The sequence below is a fragment of the Hyperoodon ampullatus genome, assembly GCF_949752795.1.
Source record: "Hyperoodon ampullatus genome assembly, chromosome: 8".
NCBI lineage: Eukaryota > Metazoa > Chordata > Mammalia > Artiodactyla > Ziphiidae > Hyperoodon > Hyperoodon ampullatus.
Genome location: NC_136921.1, coordinates 87,438,242 through 87,444,241, shown reverse-complemented (window position 1 = coordinate 87,444,241; position 6,000 = coordinate 87,438,242).

Here is a 6,000-nt window from a genome sequence, read left to right as displayed (position 1 = left end):
AACCACTGCGCCACCAGGGAAGCCCTCTATTGTATGTATTTGATTTGTGGTTACCCTGGTTTTATCTACTTGCTTTAGACTGATAGTCACATAAGTACAAACATATTCTATAAAAGATCTTTCTTTTCTACTCCCCTCCCCCACATTTTGTGATTTTGATGTAAAATAGGACATCTTCACATTTATCCTTTTGCTGTTAATTGTAGTTATCACTTTTACAAAATTTGATTGTTTTGTAGTCTGTGTACTGGTTTACTTAAGTGACCTTCGATCCTTTGATATATTTACCTTTCCTATTGTGATTTTTCCTTTCCTATAGATTCTTACTTTTGTATTTAGAGAAGACCTTTCAAGATTTCTTTCAGGGTAGATTTGGTATTGCTGTATTCTTAGTTTTTGCTTGTCTGAGAAATTATTTTTCTCATTCTACTCTAAATGAAAATCTTGCTGGGTAGAGTATACTAGGTTGCAGGTTTTTCCCCTTTCAGGACTTTGAATATATCATGCCACTCCCTTCTGCCCTACAAAGTTTCTGCAAGGAAATAAGCTGATAGTCTTATGGGGGTTCTCTTGTAATTGACTTTGTTTTTCTCTTGCTGCCTTTAGAATCCTCTTTTAACTTTTGCCATTGTAATTATGGTATGTCTTGGTGTAGGTCTGCTTGGGTTCATCTTGGTTGGGACCCTCTGTGCTTCCTGTACCTGGATATCTGTTTCCTTATTTATGGCTGAAAACTTCCCAAACCTAATTTCTTCAAATACATTTTTGATCCCCTCCTCTCTAACTTCTCCTTCTGGAACCCCTATTATGTGTAGGTTGGCACGCTTTATATTATCCCATAGATCTTGTCTGTTGCTTTCATTTTTTTTCCCACTGGTCTTTCTGTCTGCTGTTCTGATGGGGTGATTTCCATTATTTTATCTTCCAGATCACTTATTCATCCTTCTGTGTTATTTAGTCTGCTATTCATTGCTTCTAGATTGGTTTTTATCTTGGTGATTGAATTGTCTAATTTTGATTGGTTCCTCTTTAGAGTTTCTAGTTCCATGTTACAGTGATCTGCATTTCTATTGATACTCTTTCTTAATTCCTTTAGCATTTTTATTACCTCCTTTTTGAACTAAGGGTCTAGTAGACTGAAGTCTGTTTCATTAATTCTTTCAGGGAATTTCTCGTGTTCTTTTAATTGGGAGTAGTTCTTCTGCTTTTACTTAACTGTTTCTCCTAAAATCATAGAGACAGAGAAAGTTATCTACTGTGGTCTTGAAGGGGTGTTTTTATGTGGGAACATCCCTGTGTAAGACTGTGAGTCCAATATTTTTGGTGCAGGGGCTGTTTTTGGTATGGAGGCCAGTCACGTATTTCCTTAAGAGTGTGCTGGCCATTATTCCCTTGATAGTGGGTGTGATTGTTGTTGTGGTGTCCAGAGCCTTCACTGGGCCTTCTCTTTGCTCTGTGGCTGTCATATCCCTGTCAGGGATGGGGTTTGCTGCCTGGTTGTTGGAATAGAAGCCTTGAGGGTCAGGTTTGATAAGGCTTCATTGCCCTGAAGTGTGTGCTGTGTCTCAAAGGAGGTGATCGCTGAAGCAATTGAGGCCCCTGTGGTCACAGCAAACCTATGTGCTGCCCATGCAGGTATGTTCAGTTCTGCCTGGAAGCAGCCCAAGGTCACGTTGCTTTCTCCGTTATGTTCATCCCAGACCTAGTACTAGGCTGTAGTGTGGGGTGGGCTGGTGCTGTGGCTGCAGGAATGGAGGTGTTTGTGCTGCTGCCTGGGACTTGGGCTGCCTCCATGACAGGCCTCTCCCAGGACCTGTCCGCCCCAGATCTGGCCCCAGGTTACAGTGTGGGGTGGGTGGAACTGGAGAGCTCCCACTGGGAAACAAACTGCTGTGTATTCCTCCCCAGGGACTGTCTGCACAGAGAGTTGTGTCTCTGTGGCACCACTCTGTGTGTGTGCTGGCAGTGGGTTCCGATGCTGGACCTGTGCCCCACTGTTCACATGCTGACAATGAGCTCTGAGGTTTGGCCTAGACCACACCCCAGGCCCTCCAGGCTGTCTCCATGCAGTTAGACAGAGTCCTATCCCAGGACCTATCTGCCCGAGATTCAGCATCTTCCCACTCTGCGTTCTAGCAGTCCTGCTCTGCACGCCTTTGGGACTGGGAAGGGCATGAGGTGGCAGCTGTCAGTACTGGTCTCCCTCCGCCCTGATCGCTAGGCAAGTCAGCATGCACACACTCCCTGCAATCAGAGTCCAGGCCACTCCAGCCTCTCCCAGCAGACCTCCCAGCAGGCAAGGGGGCTCCCCAGAGTGAGAGCCTGCCCATGGGGACCTTTCCTCCTTCACAGATCCCTCCCAGGGGTGCTGGTCCCATCTTGATGCCTTTTTTTCGTTTATGTGTTTGGTCCTACCCAATTACATGGAAAATCTTTTCTGCAGCTTTGGTTGTGTAAGAGATCTTCTGCCAGTTTCCAGTTGGTTTTATGTGAGAATTGTTCCACATGCGGGTGTATTTTTGATGTGTTTATGCGGTAAGTGAGCTCCACATCCTCCTACTCCACCATCTTGATCCTCCCTCCCCCAAATGGTTTTATATCTATAATAATATAGAATTTCATGGCCACCCAATTTTATGGTCATCTCATGTCATAAATTCGAAAAAGCTGGCAATCTTGTCTCTCGCTATTAAAAGCCTATGGTTAATGACTGCTGAAGAAATGTGAAGGGTGGGTAGTATATGCCTAATTATTTCCAAACGTGTAAACAGAACAAAAGGTGCAGTAATTTAAGAATGCCAGGACTAAGCAAACCAGCAGTGTGTTTTTTGCCATACATAAAATACTTCACGCCACATTTTTTCAAGTGCATTCAGTTTGACTATAAGAAAATTTAATTTGGGGGGCCAGAAGTTAATCATATACAGTATTTGCAAACCAGCTTAACTCAACCCTGATTACCCATCTGTTTAAAACTTCACATTTATGGCACAGCAATTGAAGATGCAAACTGAAATTGGTTTTTTTTTTTTGGCTTCCTCTCTGATTGGCTGTTCACAAGGCCACAAAGGGACCCTAACACTAGCAGTCTGTTTCCCTGGTTCTTTAGCTATGCAGTCCTTTTATGGAACTTGTTGGCTTTAATAATGAAGGGAAGATTGATGGTCATATCCCATTGATCAGGAACAGGACAGGAACCTATCTTTGACTAGAGGAGTTTAATTTTGACTTTCGGCTGGTACAAGCACACAGTAATGCTGGTTAAATTAAGGCTTTTCCTATATTACTTATATTGTGAAAAGTTATTCAAAGAGTATACTAACATAACCTCTTGAAAATCACATAAGAGAAGATGTTCATTTATGCAGTAAGTCAGTCATCTGTGGATGTTTGGATAATGAAAATCTAGCATAACTCAAACCATACAAACTACTGCCTGCTTTGGCAATTAGAATACACACGGAAATCTAAACACTTCCTCTACCAAGCATGGTGAGGTGCACTATGAGCCACGTAGCTTCGACTTTTTTTTTTGGCGGTATGCGGGCCTCTCACTGTTGTGGCCTCTCCCGTTGTGAAGCACAGGCTCCGGATGTGCAGGCTCAGCAGCCATGGCTCACGGGCCCAGCCACTCCGCGGCATGTGGGATCTTCCCGGACCAGGGCATGAACCCATGTCCCCTGCATCGGCAGGCGGACTCTCAACCACTGCGCCACCAGGGAAGCCCAGCCTCGACTTTTTGAATGTTTACAGAAAGCTGACCCTTGATGATGAAAGAGACCTTTATTTTAAAAAACAATTATATTTAAAAAAACCTAAATTGGGTCAATTTATTTTCTGAGTAAGAGTTGATCCATGTTTTCAGTTTATTGCCATACACAAAACATTTTATAAAATAATAGGGTAGACTGCCACTTCAACATCTTCATGTAAAAACTTCACAGTGCAAGAAAGTGATTACCATTAAGTATGAAGACATCTAAAGCCAGCTAGTATTTTAAGTACAGGGCAGAATACTTTTTGTGATTCTTCCTAAAAAAAAAAAAAAAAAAGTTGGCATATTCTTTAAATGCCCAGGTTACAAAAATCACTTAGTATCCATTTCTTATCTTTTAGTATATTTTTAAAATCTACATGGCATCATACTAAATGCTGGTGAGGAAAAATAGTGTAAGAATCTAAAAACTTTTCAGGTAGCACAATAATTTAAAACCAACTAGGAGAAAGCATTCCCCCAAATATTTTTGTATGTAACTTTGTGTCCCTTACCACAGTAATGAAGTGAAAAAGCCATTATACCTTAAAAAGAAGCTAAAGGAAAAGATTTCACTCTTCCTTTGAAAACACAATTTCTTAGCTCTTAAATAAAGAGAAACTTTAATTTTGTGTGTGTGTGGGTGGATATAAGTAAAAATATCAAATTTATGTCAGTTGTACAAATGAGTTTTCTCATTTAGGAAAGAAATACTTTGATTCAAAGGATTTGAAACTATTTCATCATTACAAGTGTAATTTTAAGCTAAAAAAACCGTGACACATTGAACTAATATAAATCATCCACTAGCATATCCTATTGTTTATCATAAAATCCATAATTAAGGAGTAATAGGTAAAAGATCTTTTTCCAACATTTGGTCCCATCAGCTAATCAGCCCTGGGCAAACCCCACACACCCCAAGTTTCAGGATCCTCATCTCTTATGTGAGAGTCCTGGGCTAACGGCCCTTTAACATCCCTTCCAATTTACAAATTTGTATAGCACTGTTAAGCTTACATAATCCTTTTGAGAATGAGGTGTTTCAACTCAATGTATTTTACCAGATAAAGTTCCCCATTTAAGTAGTAAAGCTGTCCTTTAAACGTTTAAAATCTTACTTTAAAATTTATTTTCAGTGTACTTCCCTGTCACCTTAAAAGATGAGGTAAGACTAACAACTTAGTCTCTTGACTTTCATGATCTCTTAGACCAGGCAACTGACAGTGATCAGCAGATACAGCTTGAGCCCTCACTCCAATTCTGGGCAGCTTTGGGCTATACTTTGAGTCTCAAAAACGAAGATGATACCACCTGTTTGGTATCTCTGTCTTAAAGCCCAACAGAGTTATCATAATATACTGAATATACCAAAAATTTGTATGCTACAAATTAACATTCGAATGCAAACATTTGAATGTGATAAGCCCAAGGTGACTTTTTCCTGATAAAGTATAGATATTTTTCATAACATGTTTTTTGTCAATACCTGTGCATTTACAGTTCTAATCCTTTGGTTTCCTGACTCTTCTGTAGCCAACTTGTCTCTTGCTTCCAATTATGCTTCTAATTGCACCAGTTTGTTCCTAGAGTCTAGAAGTCTGACCTTTCAATAGGTGAAAACCAAAATCTAAAGATCTGTTATGTTAGCAAATGTGGTATCATCATTACTCACTTTAAAAGCGTGGCTTCCTAACTAGGTGAGGCATCAGACTCATCTAGGAAGTGTTATAAAAATTGAGATTCCTGGGCTCCAGCCGCAGCGTCTGATTCTGTATGTCTGGAGTAGGACTCAGAAAACCTTTCTCAAAAGCTCCCCCAGGTCATCTCAACAATCGTTAGTACAGTTTTGGGGACTCACTGTTCTGCCCTCAATTTCTTAAATTCAATTTAGAATTTTAGCAGCTGTTAGGTTTTAGTATAAAAATTTCCCATTGCATTAATCATAAGCATATTCAAAGTAGATTGCCCATGATCTTGGCTTAGTTCCATAGGAAATCAATCATGACAATCCTTTGCAATAAAATTAAAACATGATACATTAACTTCAGAGTGAAGACAATGCATGTAGGTGCTGAAAGGTGGCTGGTTCTACACTTAACAGGGCAACTGTTTACTACTTTAATTGTCGTCAGTCATGTAAATCTGTAGATCATCTTATTACATCTGCCATTACTAAATAAAGGCTGGCAGAACTCCTCTAAAACAGAAAGATGGCTAACTGGCTAATCGATATTAAGGAAATG